Source organism: Phyllobates terribilis, unplaced genomic scaffold (assembly GCF_046119375.1).
Source record: "Phyllobates terribilis strain yellow unplaced genomic scaffold, ASM4611937v1 Scaffold_12__6_contigs__length_324123572, whole genome shotgun sequence".
Classification (NCBI taxonomy): Eukaryota; Metazoa; Chordata; class Amphibia; order Anura; family Dendrobatidae; genus Phyllobates; species Phyllobates terribilis.
In genome coordinates, this window is record NW_027362772.1 from 256,368,336 (window position 1) to 256,386,068 (window position 17,733).

Genomic DNA, 17,733 nt, shown 5'->3' on the forward strand with positions numbered 1-17,733 from the left:
CTGGAGAGCCACTTGTAAACTACTAGACGTCACCCTGGACTTCTCTTCCGCTTACCACCCACAGTCCAATGGTCAAGTGGAGCGGATCAATCAGAACCTGACCAGTTACCTCCGGCACTTCGTTAATGCCCACCATTCTGACTGGGTGGATCTCCTACCATGGGTCTAGTTCTCTTATAATAATCACGAGAGCGAATCCTCCTCCAAATCCTCGTTTTTTGTAGTCTTTGGTCAGCATCCTCGGATTCCTTTTCCTGTCTCCACCTCTGTGGACAACCCGGCTGCGGAATCTCTCGTTAGCAAATTTTCCTCCATATGGGAGAGTACCCGGTCCGCACTCCTTCTGTCATCCGAGCGTATGAAAAGACACGCTGACAAAAAACGCCTGGATCCTCCACAATTTCGTCCAGGAGATAAAGTCTGGCTCTCATCTAAATATGTTCGACTCAAGATACCTTCTTACAAGTTAGGGCCTCGGTTCATCGGTCCTCTGGAGGTCATCAGTCAGATCAACCCGGTGGCCTATAAATTGAAACTCCCGGCCAACTTACGGATCCCTAACTCCTTCCATGTATCTCTCCTCAAACCCGTGGTGCTTAACTCTTTTTCCAAGTCTACAGGTACGCCTCCTGCTCCGGTTTCTGCTGAGGACGAGTTTGAGGTAGAGAACATTCTTGCCACCAAAAGGGTAAGAGGAAAGACCTTTTTTCTGGTAGATTGGAAGGGGTTTGGTCCTGAGGAGAGAACGTGGGAGCCCCGGGAGAACATCCATGCCCCTCTCATCCTAGCTAAATTTCTATCTGGCCTAAAAAAGGGGGGGCCTAAAGGGGGGGGTACTGTAGTGCCGGCGTCCCTGCCCTCTGCTAGGCAGGGACGCTGTTCCCCTCACCGCTCTGCTCCGTGCCCGGCGTCCCTCTCCCGCTCTGCTGGCAGCGCGTGCTCCTTCCCGGCCACTGTGCTTAGGGCGCGCGCGCCCTCCCTCCCTCTTAAAGGGGCCGCGCGCGCCGTCCTAAGGAGTCCCCGGCCAATGGCCGGAGGACTTTACCATATATAAGGCACCTCCTCCAAAATGGAGGTGCCCGAGCAATGTTGTTGCACCGTTCTACTCTGCTTCAGCCCTCAGGTCCTGTTGCCAGTTACCTGCCAGTTACCTGCCAGATTCCTGCCAGCTTGCTGTCCTAATCCTGCCTGATTTCCTGTTACCTGCCTGCCTGCCTGAGGTCCGACGGTCTGCCTTACAACTCCGGTCAGTCTGTCTAAGGACCAACTTGCCCGCTCACCTGGGAGCGCACATCAGCTACCTGCCTGCTTGCCTGAGGTCCGACGGTCTGCCTTACAACTCCGGTCAGTCTGTCTATGGACCAGCTTGCCCGCTCACCTGGGAGCGCTTCTCCGCTACCTGCCTGCTTGCCTGCCCGGAGGCTCCGCTGTCACGTGCTGTGACCACCAGCTATTCCAGACTCTTGCCCGCTCACCTGGGAGCGCTTCTCCGCTACCTGCCTGCTTGCCTGCCCGGAGGCTCCGCTGTCACGTGCTGTGACCACCAGCTATTCCAGACTCTTGCCCGCTCACCTGGGAGCGCTTCTCCGCTACCTGCCTGCTTGCCTGCCCGGGGGCTCCGCTGTCACGTGCTGGGACCACCAGCTATTCCAGAGACTCTTGCCCGCTCACCTGGGAGCGCTTCTCCGCTACCTGCCTGCTTGCCTACCTGGAGGCTCCGCCGTCACGTGCTGTGACCACCTGCTATTCCAGAGACTCTCGCTTGCTCACCTGGGAGCACACATCCTCCATCTGCCTTGCTAGCCTACCTGGAGGTTCAGCCATCACAGGTCGTACCTACCCTTTACCTAGAGACTGCCCCAGTCACTTGCCGTGACCTCCAGCCCGTTCTTCCAGAGACTGCCCTGATCACTTGCCGTGACCTCCTGCCCGTACACCCAGAGACTGTCCCGGTCACCTGCTGTGACTGCCTGCCTGGTCACCACCCGCTCCCTTACAAGGACCGCTCCCTTGTATAGTAGCCCAGAGGTTCCGCCTCCCAGACCCGTTACACTTAACTGCATGTCATATGTCGAGAATGGGGATAAAACATTGCTTTGGCCAAGAGAGCAAGGACATTTTCATTGCAACTGTATCTACATGTAGAATAATGACTCCCATACACATTAGATTTAAGTTGGCTGAACTCTCTAAATACGGAGAGATTGGTCTCCTGACCTTTTCCTTAGGCCACGGCCCCACTATCAGTATTCGGTCAGTATTTTTTCTCAGGAGTAGGAGCCAAAACCAGGAGTGGGTGATAAATGCAGAATTGGTGACTTGTTTCTATTATACCTTTTCTCTGATTGTTCCTCACCTGGTTTTGGCTCCTACTCCTGAGACCGAATATTGACCAAATACTGATAGTGGGGCTGTGGCCTTACAGATCATGATGTTGGAGGAGAGAGGGATCGGGGAGATTGAATTTAACGAGCGATCCTTTTGTTCTCCTCCTTGGCAAGTGACTGCCAGAAAGGTCTAGCCTGTGGCTCACTCTGCCTTCCCCAAAGACGAGACCTAGCCGAGGGTTTGTGATATAGTGGAGTTGGGACAGATATCTGTTGGGTGAAGAAGCTTTGAAGTCTTTATCTGCACAGTTCATTGGTCTCTTTCTCCTTTGGCTCCGTTCCCATGATGAGCTTTTGCTCCCATTAAGTAAAATAGGTTACTTGCATTTTTTAGAAAATACGCATGGGAACTGTCAATGTCTACTTTTCCAAAACTAAAAAATGTGTGTCCAGATTGATAATTCACATGGAGGAATGGCACTTCCTTCACATTAAGTGATTGTAATTCTATACGTACATCATTAAGAAAACAAAAGATTCCGGCAGGGCAGTGCTTAGATGTTTCCTTTCACAATTGGCTAAGAAATCAACAGAGTCGTTAATGCAAAACAAATTAAAGCTGCTATACTGCCGCATCTACTGTATTTGGTGCATTAATAATTCATTTTAGCTCAATCCCTAAAACTTAAAGCTGATAACACCTATCCTTATTACGCAGGCAAATAGCTTTACATTAAAATGCCTTCTCATATTTGTCTATTCTTTTTATCTTATAAATCCATAAAAGGTTTTTTTTTTCTACATTATTGATGTTTTCAATATTTCTTATAATTTAAGTGTTATTAGTAGGAGTTCTCAATAAGGAACTTCTGTTAAAGCGCGCCTGTCAGCAGAATGGTGCTTAGTAAACCACATACAGCATCAGGTAGGTGCCATTACACTGAGTAAAATGATACCTTTGTTGATGAAATCCGTCCAGTGGTTCTTTTATAATCTTTATTTTCAGTTCTGCCATAATGATATGCTTGTGCTCTGGGGCGGGACTTTAGGGAGGGGCTGTAGCAGTGCTCTCATTATGTATGCCTATCTCTGGCCTCTAACAGGTCACTGTGCTTTCAGTCACCAGCCTACTATTTTAAATACCTCCTGTGTAATTTCTCTGCCATAGCTGAAATTTACATGCACCAAAATTGCCCCTGCCACTTGCGCATGCGCAGTAGCATCTTTCAGTTGCTGAGAGAAGCTACTGCGTACGCGCAGGCGCCATTTTGCCAGAGGAAAAAGAATTTGCCTGCAGCAATATGACGCCGTGCATGCACAGTAGCCTCTCTCGGCAACCAAGAAACACTACTGCGCAAGCGCAGGTGGCGGGGGCCATATTGCAGCAGGCAAATTTATTTTTCTTCCAGCAACATGGCGCCCGTGCAGTAGCATCTCTTGGCAACCGAAAGATGCTACTGTGCATGCGCAGGTTGATGGGGCCATTTTGGTATATGTAAATTTCAGCTATGGCAGAGAAATTACACAGGCAGTATTTAAAATAGTAGGCAGTGAAAGCACAGTGACCTGTCAGAGGCCAGAGATAGGCATACATAAGCAGAACACAAGATAAAGCCTCTACCCAAAGTCCCGCCCGGAGCATGAGCATATCATTATGGCAGAAATGAAAATAAAGATTATAAAAGAACCAAGGGACGGATTTCATCAATAAAGGTATCATTTTACTCAGTGTAACGGCGCCCACGTGACAGTGTATGTGGTTTACCAAGCACAATCCAGATGACAGGTGCGCTTTAAAATTAGATAAAAAAAAAAAAGTGTACCAGCCTCAAGAATGTAAGGGAGGGGAAAGTGAGAGCGAGTTCCCAAAGCTTGTTTCTTACCTTGCAGGTATTTAGAAAGAAACAGAAAGAGAAAATCTGAGGCCAGACATAAATCCTTCCTACCTGGAAAAAGTTTATGAAGAATAATTGGAGTTGAAGAGTAATCATTTGAAATGTAAACAAAACGCTCATCGTTTGTGGCAGTGGATGAAAGATTTCTTCCTGTTTGTACACAGACATAAACATTGTCTGAAGAACTAAAGAGAAGAAGGGGCAACTAAACTTCAAACTTTGGTGATATCTGAAACTCCTCTACTAAATTAGGCAAGATCTTGTTAGTCTTGAGGATACTATGTAACAACTCACGATTATCTGGAAAATATTTTTAGGTCTTGTCCATGTCGAGATATGAAAATAATAATAAGATTCTACGAAAGGAACGTGCAGAGACTTGATGCCATGTGATCTTTTCAGCTTATTATCACAGTGCTGGGTGTGTTTTCTACTGGAAATGTGTCTTTATTTGTTGGCTCCATTGACTAAGTGGGCTGGAACATATTAAAAAAGCAGAATTTGGAACAAGACCCTGCAGATTTCTCTGATATTGGATTGAATGCGAACAGCAGAGGGTAAGCATTAAATGATGATGTTCTAAATTAATGCAAGGAAATATTTTTTTTTCATGTCTGTAATATAGGTTAGAAGCAGAATTCAGGATGGGGGTATTAACCCTCTCTCCATTCTGTTATATCTCGTTTAACACAACAGCTTTGATCAGAAACAACGAGGAAGTCTAGCTTTCGGGATAAAGAACAGACGTTAATTTATCTGCAAAGTGCTGCAACATTGTGCCCCGTGACTGATGCTTAGTTTTGACTTTACTCATGTTTTTATATTTACTGACCTCATCCTTTGCCAACATGTAGGAATAAAAACACATTCCAGGAGAATTTGGAACAGCCAGTAAATGCCTTACGAACTAGCGCAGAAGCCCAGGATTAAGAGCAGCTGTAAAGGAGTGAATTTTGCAGCTTGTCCCCCTCTTAAATCCTGTTTTCGACCAGAGTATCATGCACGCCTCACTGTTAGATGCCAAGATAAATAGACACTATTAAAGAGAACAGTTATTTTCCTGAATAGCAATAGCCCGGCCTGTATGAAACATTTCAATACTGAGTTTGGTCAAGTTTTTTTTTTTTGGAACAGCCATGCCCTTAATGCATTCCATTCTATTTAACCCTTAATGACTAGGCACATTTTAAAGGAAACGGGTCACGAGAAAAGAAAAGAAAAAAAAAAACTCTATTAACCCCTTAGTGACAAGGGCAATTTTTTTTCAAATCTGACATGTGCCAGTTTATGTGACAATAATGCTGGAATGCTTCAACATATCCCAGTGATATTGAGATTGTTTTTTTTTTTTCACAAAAAATATTTAGATTGGTTGATACCTTTTTAATGGCTAACTGAAAAGTTGGAAATAAATTGCAAGCTTTCGAGACTACTCAAGTCTCTTCATCGGGCATAGAATAACACAAAATCTGAAGAGTCACACATTTATACACAACAGGACACAGAAATAAAGCAATAGATGAGACAAGTGACGTGAAGCAGAACTATCAGTATGGGAGAGGGGAGAAAGAGTTGTGGCCTTAAATATTGGAACAGTTCATGGATAAGGAGTGTAAAAGTTTTATTGTACTGTCATTGAAGTCTGGTCCATGGTTTTTGATGCCCCCACAAGGTCTGAGGAGCACAGTACTTAGTTGATATAGAAAAAAATGTTAGTGGTAAATATAGGTTGGTATGTTTTGCGTTTGTTTAGAAAAATATCAGAAATTTGACAAATTAAAAAAAAAAAATACAATTTTAAAACTTTGAATGATTATCCCTATAAGACCACATTCATATGTTCAGTATTTGGTCAGTATTTTACATCAGTATTTCTAAGCCAAAATCAGGAGTGGAACAATCAGAGAAAAAGTATAATAGAAACACGTCACCACTTCTGTATTTATCACCCACTCCTGGTTTTGGCTTACACATACTGATGTTAAACACTGACCAAATACTGAACGTGTGAACGTGGCCTAACCCAGATAGTCATACCCACAAAATAATTAATAAATACAATTTAACTCATGTCTGTTTTACATTAGCTCTATCTGTAAAAATGTTCTTTTATTTTGTTAAAGTGTTAGAAGCTTTAAAACTGTAGCAGCAATTTTTTTTTTTTTTCAAGGAAATTTACAAAACATATTTTTTAGGGACCTAATCAGTTTTGAAGTGACTATGGGGGTTCTATGTATTGGAAACCCACCAAAAGTGATACCATTATAAAAACAGCGCAACAGATTAAAAACTACGGTCATCAACCCTTCAGATGCTTTTCAGAAATGTATGCAAAGTGGCATGACAGGAAAGAAAAATTATAGTTTTACCACCTAAATGTTGCTAACGTCTGAACAGGTCACTATAGCTGGCAGACACTAAGGCCGTTATTTGCCTGTGAATTGCCAAGGACCACACAATCATGATCTGAGGGTGCCTATGGGGTTAAAGAGAAGCACCCACACTCTGTTAACCATCTAGATGCTATAGTCACTATTGACATTGTTGCTGATGCAGCTGGGTGTCAGCTATAAAATGTACCGGTGACGGCTGCTGAATTTTCACCTATCAGGGGATGCTATTCTCTTATATCTCAGTTCATTAAGGGGTTAATCTGCAGATAAGTGGTTAATTTGCAGGTTAGTAGCGTTCTGACCCTGCCCAGCACTTGCACTTAGAGTCCAGCTGCCAGGAACCAATTACTCCCCAGCAGCGTTTGGCTTCCAGCCATAAAGGTGTTTACAGCGAGGCGCGACTGATGGCAGCTCATTATTAGGGCCAGCTGTCAGTCAATGGTTACAGCTGCCGCTCTCCATACACTGAGCAGTGATTGAAGCCGCGCTGACGCCACATTTATGACTGGCGGCTGAACGCTGCCGGTGAGGTATAAGGTTAATTTCCTCCTGGCAGCAGGGCTCTAAGGATTAATCCCGTATCTGCTGGTTAATAGCATTTTTTCACGTGACAGGTTCCCTTTAACCCCTTTCTGATGTGGGGCATAATAATACGTTCCTGCGCCCTGGGCCTTATGCAGGGCCGAACTGGGTCAAAAAAGCAGTCCTGCCACACAAACCCCACCAGCCCACATACTATAAGGGTATGTGCACACGCTCAGTATTGGCAGCACTTTGAACGCAGTATACTTTGTGCTGCGTCCAAAGCGCTTCACACAGGTGAATCCGCGTGTGTTCATTGAACCATGCTTATTCACCGCGTTCTCTACATTGTATTGATATAATTTCTCTTGGGGTGACTAGTGTCTCCGCAAGAGAAAATGACATGCTGCGATCTGTAAAGACTCAGCGCATGTCCACGGGTGAGCCGCAGGAGCACGGAGATGCATAGTGGGCATGGGTTTTCTACAAATCCTATCCACAATGCTGTAACATCTGGCTGCTGCGGATTGCGCTGCATGCAATCCGCAGCCATTACTGATCGTGTGCACTGATTGTGAGTTATTTGAAGAGCCGCATGTGAATGGCGCCACAGAGCATATGATCGACCACAGCTCCATTTACATGGTGCTCTACAGAGCTCCAAGTCTCGGGATCATGGGGGTTCCCAACAGTCGGATCTCCAGTGATTGGACAGTTATCCTCTATCCAGAGGAGAGGGCATTACTTGGGATAATCAATTTAAACAGGTTTTCCAATATTTATTTTTATTTGGCTATAGTAATATTCAAAATACTAAACCAATATTGACGCCTCTTCGACAACAGAACTGGAGAAGTGCTACTGTGCAGTGTATATATACAGAACAGGAGGAGTGGTACTGTGCAGTATATATACAGGACAGGAGGAGTGGTACTGTGCAGTGTATATATACAGGACAGGAGGAGTGGTACTGTGCAGTATATATACAGGACAGGAGGAGTGGTACTGTGCAGTGTATATATACAGAACAGGAGGAGTGGTACTGTGCAGTATATATACAGGACAGGAGGAGTGGTACTGTGCAGTGTGTGTGTGTGTGTATATATATATATATATATATATATATATATATATATAATATACACGCACTGCACAGTACCACTCCTCATGTCCTATATATATGACGCGCCCCCTGGGCCAGTGCTGTTTGGGGATTACCCGGAGCCGGATCAGATGGGGGTTGTAGTCTCCGAGTGGCGGCGACCCGGTCCGTGCCCAGGGTGTCAAACTCAGTGTGTGGCAGTCTTTACAGATGTTATTAGTTGTTCTTAGTGTCGACTACGCCACCCGTTGATTTGCGGTCAAAAGGCCGCCGCTGCAGCAGGGTCCGCTGAGGCTGGTGGTATATGTGCAGCTGTGGTAGTATAACCCCCAACGGGAGGGGTATAGCCTCAGGGGGTCAGGTGTAGAGGATGGTGGTAGTGGTGGTGCAGTGTGGATGGTAAGAAGACTCAGAGTCGGGCTGTGCAGTTCAGGGTTTTTACTTACTGCTGTTCTGTTGGTCACTCTGGCCTTGAGTGACCGCCCGAGCCGTGCTGCGTCCACCAGGTCCTGGACTCGGCCAACCCCCAAGCAATTCTGGAGCGTGGTCCTGAGCTCCCTTTCTGACTGTCCTCTCTACTGGCCGTTCCCACCAGGGGTCCACTTATGTCCGGCTCCCTCGGGTCTCCTGTTGGGTGAACCTTCTTTGGCTTCCCTGACCCTATGCTCGGTGTGCCTTCTTAGTGGACTTGGTAAGGGGCTGCTCCACATGTAATGTCGCAGCCTCCGGTTCTTAGTTGAGGGTAGTTTCTCTCCTCCACTAATTTGGGATCCGGTTCCCTTGCGTGCCAACCCTTCACCCTTCTGGTTATATACTGGGTTCTTGGGGTTCCTTCTTCTCCCCCTCTGGGTCCTTCTCTTCTCCTCTCTCTCTTCTCTCTGCAGGCGCTCCTGGACCTCTCTCAGGACTGACTGACCCTCTACAGAAGACTGACCCTGATCTAAGATGGTGCCCACCTTATATACTCCCTCTATGTGTGAGCTCAGGTGACCAGCACCCAATGAGCTCCTAGCCTTACCCAGACTGCTCCCCCTATCTGCCCCTACACTACTGGGATGTTCCACCCCCCTCCCACTCCAGCCAGGGACAGACACTGTCGTACCTGCACATATACTGGTGGGAGTACCGTCGGTCTGTCCCCCGGAAATGGGATGTATGTAGTGTATGCAGCTATCTGAGCTCAGTCCCACACTCCATCCTTACCCGGGAGTGGAATACCACACCTCTGGCTTGAGGTGTAATACCCCTGTAGCAGCCGAGTCCTCAGGGTGCTACATATACACTGTGTATATATATATATATATATATATATATATAGGACATGAGGAGTGGTACTGTGCAGTGTATTGTAAGGTGGCTAATGGTCGCGTAGTCGATGGGCGGTATGTATCACAGAGGTGGCTAGTCTCTGTGATGTAACCCGGAGTGTTTCTCTAGTGCACGCATGCACTAAGAAGTCTAGTTGGCGCACCTGGAAGCCGGGTTACTAGGAGAGAATGGGCGGGTCCAGCAACCCACATACCTCACCTCTGGGTGTGGTTACCAGCCTATATAATGGAGGCTGTTGTTTGGCACATAGTCTGTTGGTCTGGAGGGAGAAGGCCTCCGTGTGTGGTTGCTCCAGACTGGGTCGTGTACTGGATGCTACACTAGCCTATGTGACCACAACGCTGGCTAACCAGAGACTTTTGCTAAAAGGACTGTTTACTTTGCTTTTTGCCTGCACTGAAGACTGCTTGTTTGTGTGGCGCCCCTGAGGGTTCAGTCGCCACAGAGGTACTGCACCTCACCCAGAGGTGTGGTGTCTCCCTTCTCTCAGGTAAGGAGGGAGTGCTGCACGGAACCCCAACACCTGCATCCAACACTACACTACCCCAGGCCAGCAGGAGGGGCAAGACGCAATGTAGTTTCTGCTGAGCCCTGACCCTGGCTGGGGTGGGGGGAACCCAAAGGTAGGGGGAACCAGTAGTGGGTGTGGGTGGAGGAAGTAGTTTAGGGGAGCACTCATACAGAAAAGATATATAAAGGGTAGACATCTTAACGGTAGCAGTTGGAGTACAATGTGTGGTTGGGTAGGAACAGTCCGGGAGCAGAGTCTCTTTAGGAGCTCTGCTCCACCACAAGGGCCCGGGACAGAAGCCCAGGAGGGGGGCAGGGAGTAAGCTCCGTTCTGCAGAGGGGATCCTAGGGGGTACGGCGAGTGCAGGCGGCACCCATACACCCCGAACCTGCCAAGTGTCAGGAGGATCTAGGCCGCAAGAAGGGGACCGGCCCCTGGCCCAGTCGTGCAGCTTCAAGCCCCGGCTGGAAAAACCGGAGGCTTTTGGCTTCTATAGCCACAAGCCAAACCCTCACCTCAATTCCAGTAAGGTCAAGCAGATCTGTGCAACTCCGACGGACAGGGGGGACCTCGCAGCACCCGAACAGGATTCACAGTGGGAAGCGCAGGGCAGGAGGGAGAAAGACCCAGCGTGAAGTCGGTCTAGAAAGGTACATAAGAAAGTGGGGTTCTGCCAGGTACACCTGAGCTGCCTGAGGAAGGACTGAACCCCTGCCCGGTGAACGCAGTGCGACGCGGCAGGCTTGCACCGGTACTGTGCACCTGTGGACTGTCTAAGAACTGTGAGTAAATCTTGCATGACTGCACCGCACCGCCTCCGTCCCTTTCTTTCGCCGGTGCCATTTCCCTCCCTGCACTACAACGCCCAGCGCACCTCCATTCATCTACACTGCCCTGAGTCCTGCTCCACCTGTGGGGAGCCGTTCCATCTCTAGCTGCCCTATCATCTGCCTCAGAGGACTGTTGGAGCGCTGGTGATCTTCACCAGACACCACAGGTGGCGTCACGACAAAATCCCCTATAATCTATCCCCCTTATTGCACTGACTACCCTGGGTCATGGACTGGGCCAGCCACCGTGATATCCCCTGCAAGCAGCCATAAGGCCCGGCTGCCGAGTACCCCACGGCCCTGGGGGCGAGTCATTTGCATTTTACTTTCTGGCCAGTTTATGAAGCCAATAAACTGTACTGGACATTTAAAGCAACGTGCCTCGTGTTTGCCTCATATCGCACCTGAGTGAGTACAATCTCTACAACTGGTGTTAGAAATGCGGGCAGCGTACCCAGCAGACACGTGTGACTGCTATAGTAAAGAACCGCATGTCCTGGGTGAAGTCTGCCATTAGCCAGCAAGTGACACCGGACAAAATGGAGGACCTACTCAAGCATCTGTTGCAAATTCAGCATCAACAGCATATGGCGCAATAGGAGACCACCAAATTGCTGATGCAGCAGATCCAGCTCCAGCAGCAGGCCCAACAGGACCAGTGCTGACAACAGCAGCAGCAGATCGATTTGCTAACAGACGATTCGTGGCTCGGCAACAGCTCCGACGACAATGTCAGTGGGCGATTTTTCCATCCGGAAGGCGGTAAGGGGATCCCTGCAGAAAATGACCCCAGGGGATGATATAGAGGCCTTTCTGATGATGTTTGAAAGGGTCGCCGAGAGAGAGACTTCCGCCAGAGCAGTGGTCAGAGGTGCTGGTGCCATACCTGACTGGGGAGCCCCAGAAAGGGTACTATGATCTAGCTTTGCAGGACGTTAAGTAGTATGACAAGCTAAAGACTGAGATTCTGGCTTGCTTAGAGGTGATGATGACTGTTAGGGCACAGCGGGTCAACCGCTGGGCGTATTACTGGGATAAACCCCCTCGCTCCCAAATGTTTGACCTGTTTTACCTGGTCCAGAAGTGGCTGCAGCCGGAGTCCGCTATGCCTGCGAGATGGTGGAACGAGTGGTAATGGACAGGTTTGTGCACTCCCTGCCAAGACCAATGCAGACTTGGGTTGCACAGGGTGATCCCCAGAATGCCGATGAACTGGTCGAGAGGTACCAGGGGGTTGAGGGTTCCGCAGGAAGGCAGCCCACTCCATACTGGGGGTCTCAACAGGGGGCGAAGGCCCAAAAGGGGGTGGGGCATCCAAGGTCCAAAGGGGAGGGGAGGTGGTGCCCAAGGTCCCTATGGGTGATGTGATCTGCTGGAGGTGCCACGGCCCAGGCCATATATTCGCCCGTTGTCCCCTGACTCCCAAGCAGTTGGACTGCAGCATGGGATGCCGTTGTTCATATTACGCGTATCCGGCCTGCAGTGTGAACTGTCCACCCAGCAAGGGGCCACAATCGTGTCCCATGAAAGTGAACGGGCAGCAGGTAAAAGCGCTGCTAGACTGTGGGAGTCTGATGACCCTTGTGATGGCCACTCTTCCTCTCCAACTGATCCCGGGGAAAAAAGTCGGTGTACGGTGCATTCATGGCGATGCCAGAGTGGACATTGAAACGGCCCACAGTACTGAGTCCCACGAGGTCTGCGTCGTTCAAGAATTGTTGCACCCTATTATAGGCTAGGACTTCTGTTTATTCTGGGATCTGTGGGGGAAGGGTCCAGGGTTCGCTGGCGCAGTGAAGAAACCAGGTAACCCTGAAGAGATATCACTACACCCAGAGTCAGACGGGTTTCCCTTTTGTGTCCTTGTGGGAGATGAGGAGCTAGTGTCCCCTGAGTCTGACATTCCTGAGTTAGGGATGACCAGCGAGAATTTTGGGTCTGCCCAAAATGGGGGCCTAACTTTGAAGGAAGCCTTCAATAATGTCACGGTCATAAATGGAGTGGCACAGGACCCGGGTCTGACACCAGGTTTCCCTATTTTATGATAAGTGGGGAATTTTGTACTGGGTCACGAAATTGAGGGAAGAGCTGGTGGAGCAGTTAATAGTGCCAGGTCCCTATAGATGGAAGGTGTTTGATATGGCCCATTCGCATATCTTGGGGACATCTAAAGGTGAAAAAAACGCAGGAACCGATTATGCAGAGGTTCTATTGGCCCGGGTGTCACCGGGAAATATTCAAGTACTGCAGGTCCTGCCCTACGTGCCAGTTAACCGCCCCCACCTCACTTTCGAAGTCCCCTCATGCCATTGCCCATTATTGAAGTTCCGTTCGAGAGAATCGCCATGGACTTGATTGTTCCCCTGGTTAAATCTGCTTGTGGGCATCAATATATCTTGGTCATCCTGGACTATGCCACACGCTATCCGGAAGCCATTCCCCTGAGAAACTCCCCCACAAAGAGTATAGCCCGTGAATTGGTACACGTTTTTTCCCGGACAGGTTTACCAAGGGAGATTCTGACCAACCAGGGAACACCTTTTATGAGTAAGGTGATGAGGGAGTTATGGAAGGTCTTGCAAATCTCCCAACTGAGGACTTCAGTGTACCATCCTCAGACAGATGGCCTGGTGGAAAGATTGATTAAAACGCTAAAGAGTATGCTGAAGAAGGCCATAGAAAAAGATGGTAGAGACTGGGACTGTCTACTCCTTTATCTGTTGTTCTCCATTCGAGAGGTTCCACAGACCTCTACGGGGTTCTCGCCATTCGAAATAATTGTATGGCCGACATCCGCGAGGTCTCCTGCAGTGTATATAAAGGACAGGAGAAGTGGTACTGTGCAGTGTATATAAAGGACAGGAAGTGGTACTGTACAGTGTATCATCATACCACGAAACAAAACATGGAATAAAACGCGATCAAAAAGATGAATGTAAATAAAAATGGTACCCCTGAAAACATTATCTTGTCCAGCAAAAAACAAGCTGTCATACAGTTCCATCAGCCAAAAAATAAAAAACGATATACAGGACAGGAGAAGTGGTACTGTGCAGTATATATACAGGACAGGAGAAGTGATACTGTGCAGTGTATATGTAATAGAAGGAGAAAAGTCTTTCAGAGAATCAATGCGAGATGTATGTAATAAGGAAAAAGAGCGCCATCTTGTGAGCATTTAAAGTTTGCACGCTGGACCTGGTCAGGTGACCTCCAGCAGAGGATTTCAAAATTTAATGGCCAAGCGCGCAGTGCCTGAGGTGATTTCGGCGCCAGACACAGAGAGATGTGACTTAGGCCGGACGCGCTAAAGGAACCAGCGAGAGAGACCGGGATGAGAGACCCGTAAGGCAAGACGGGTGGCTGCCGGTGAACGAGTGTGGGATTCAGCGCAGCGGTCCCTCGGGTGTCACGGCTACGGAAGAGGACGGGGACTAGATACGACATTAAGGCAATGTACAAGACCCTCCTACCCACGACGTGGTAAACCGCCCCAATTGACAGGACAAAGAGAGGATAGAAACGAGTCGTGCCGGAGAGATCTCATCAGCAGAAGCTGACTAGTGCCATCACTGAACAGGGCTGTCACTTCAACCGCTCCCTCGCGGTACCGGGAACAATCGGGTTTAGGATATCAGGTTGGGAGGAGGACGGGTGAGGTGGAGCAAGCCAAATGGGATCTAATTGACTTTGTCAGAAAAAGACTTAAAGGCCTAGAGGGAATAACCGGAGACCTCCACTAGGGCCATTTGCAGAACCAGTGGACTTCAGTGCTAATCCCATATTTGGGCTAGATACAGTATTTTAGAGAAGGATTTTATTGCTATTGTGATGTATTGTGTGTTATTGCTATTGTGATAGTGTTCTCATTACTAACCCCTGTTTCAATCCCTGTCAGCTTGTTTAAAATATATATATATATATATATATATATATATATGTATATGTGTGTGTATGTGTGTGTATATATATATATATATATATATATATATATATATATAGTGAATTGTGAAAGTATTTGGCCCCCTTGAATTTTTCTACTTTTTGCCACATTTCTGGCTTCAAACATAAATATATAAAATTCTAATTTTTTGGGGAAGAATCAACAACAAGTGGGACACAATCATGAAGTGGAACGAAATTGATTGGATATTATAAACTTTTTTAACAAATTAAAAACTGAAAAGTGGGGAGTGCAATATTATTCGGCGCCTTTACTTTCAGTGCAGCAAACTCACTCCAGAAGTTCAGTGAGGATCTCTGAATGATCCAATGTTGTCCTAAATGACTGGTAATGATAAATAGAATCCACCTGTGAGTAATCAAGTCTCCGTATAAATGCACCTGTTATGTGATAGTCTCAGGGTTCTGTTTCAAGTGCAGAGAGCATCATGAAGACCAAGGAACACACCAGTCGGGTCTGAGATACTGTTGTGGCGAAGTTTAAAGCCGGATTTGGATACAAAAAGATTTCCCAAGTTTTAAACATCTCAAGGAGCACTGTGCAAGCGATCATATTGAAATGGAAGGAGTATCAGATCACTGCAAATCTACCAAGACCCGGCCGTCCCTTTAAACTTTCATCTCGAACAAGGAGAAGACTGATCAGAGATGCAGCCAAAAGGCCCATGATCACTCTGGATTAACTGCAGAGATCTACAGCTGAGGTGGGAGAGTCTGTCCATAGGACAACAATCAGTCATACACTGCACAAATCTGGCCTTTATGGAAGAGTGGCAAGAAGAAAGCCATTTCTCAAAGATATCCATAAAAAGTCTCGCTTGAAGTTTGCCACAAGCCACCTGGGAGACACACCAAACATATGGAATAAGGTGCTCTGGTCAGATGAAACCAAAATCGAACCTTTTGGTCACAATGCAAAACGATATGTTTGGCGTAAAAGCAACACAGCTCATCACCCTCAAAACACCATCCCCACTGTCAAATATGGTGGTGGCAGCATCATGGTTTGGGCCTGCTTTTCTTAAGCAGGGACAGGGAAGATGGTTAAAATTGACGGGAAGATGGACGGAGCCAAATACAGGACCATTCTGGAAGAAAACCTGTTGGAGTCTGCAAAAGACCTGAGACTGGGACGGAGATTTATCTTCCAACAAGACAATGATCCCAAACATAAAGCAAAATCTCCAATGGAATGGTTCAAAAATAAACGTATCCAGGTGTTAGAACGGCCAAGTCAAAGTCCAGACCTGAATCCAATCGAGAATCTGTGGAAAGAGCTGAAAACTGCTGTTCACAAACGCCCTCCATCCAACCTCAATGAGCTTGAGCTGTTTTGCAAGGAAGAATGGGCAAGAATTTCAGCCTCTCAATGTGCAAAACTGATAAAGACATACCTCAAGCGACTTGCAGCTGTAATCGCAGCAAAATGTGGCGCTACAAAGTATTAACTCAAGGGGGCCGAATAATATTGCATGCCCCACTTTTCAGTTTTTAATTTGTTAAAAAAGTTTAAAATATCCAATAAATTTCGTTGCACATCACGATTGTGTCCCACTTGTTGTTGATTCTTCCCCCAAAAATTTGAATTTTATATCTTTATGTTTGAAGCCAGAAATGTGGCAAAAGGTAGAAAAGCTCAAGGGGGCCAAATACTTTCACAATATATATATATATATATATATATATATATATATATATATATATATATATATATATATATATATATATATATATATATTATTATATAAATTTGTTATTTATATCTATTTGACTGCCCTCATTTTGTGACTCTGCGCGTTGCATTCTGACACCTGCATTACGTATATATACAGGGCAGAAGTGATACTGTGCAGTGTGTGTGTATATACTGATACTTAGATTTGCACAGTCTCAGCCCGGCACCTTGTCACTTCTGGAACCCTTGCCACCTTAACATAGCCCAGCTCTGCTTCATGAACACTGTCATTTTGTAACCACATTAGTATTTTCCCAGTGAATACTGGAGGATTGGTACCTGTGTGAATGACTGTTCTGACAATGACAAACTCTTCAGAGCAAACTCTGCAGTTAGAGGCATTAAAAGCTATTAATTAGTGCACAATATACCAGCTTTTCAAAGTCAAATCTGTGTCTGGATTGCCCATCCTAAACTCTTAGAACTCTGAGTTGTCCAATCATTTGTTTATTTACCTACCATAAAGATAAGTAGATAAGCAGATAACCTCAGACTCCACACAGAATGCATGACTCACTGATACACAATGGCATATTGACAACAGTAGCAAGGCAGCCCATTTTATGACCTAACAGACCAGCCCACCGGGCATCTGCCCGATTAGGCATATTAGCAGTCCAGGCCTGACCTTATGGACCAGGTACGGATTATTACGCCCTGGTGATCGCGCCTGCACAGAGGCTGTGCAGGCCCGATTTCTGACGGGTGTCAGCTGGTTCTATGTGCCAGGCACGGTCCCACACAGCTCCCGGCACATTAACCCTCAAAAGGCTGTGATGGAAGTCGATCACAGAATTTCTGGGGCAGGCAGGGGTAAGAGCGCACCTCTTACCTTGTATCGGCGACCCCGTGTGTTAGAACCTTGCTGTTAGGTTTTTTTTCCTTTGCTGGTCACATGACCTTGTTGGCCTATTTAATCCTGCTCCGCCCTTCTGGCTTTGCTGGACTTCATTGTATATCTACTTTCTAGCTAGCCTGTGCTCTGTATCTATCTCTGTTAGTTTGCTTGGTCTACGGACCTCTATGTTCTATCTATTTTGTTTGTTCGTCTGTCTGCTACTATTTCTGTTAGGAGGTGTCCCATATTCCTTCCAGTCCTTAGTACTTATAGGGATTCCCTCCCCAC

The 17,733-nt window shown here is 47.0% G+C and overlaps 1 protein-coding gene across 2 annotated transcripts in view; it reads left to right on the top strand.

Moving 5' to 3' along the window:
* Positions 1-4,172: 4,172 nt before the first annotated feature.
* LOC141172555 (transmembrane protein 26-like) overlaps positions 4,173-17,733 on the top strand; it is a 128,255-nt gene continuing 114,694 nt past the window's right edge. Inside the window, exon 1 of one of the 2 annotated variants that reach the window (XM_073656888.1) lies at positions 4,173-4,779. The gene's annotated coding sequence lies outside the window, so the exon portion shown is untranslated. The remainder of the gene's footprint in view (positions 4,780-17,733) is intronic. The other variant, XM_073656887.1, reaches the window with a different exon arrangement.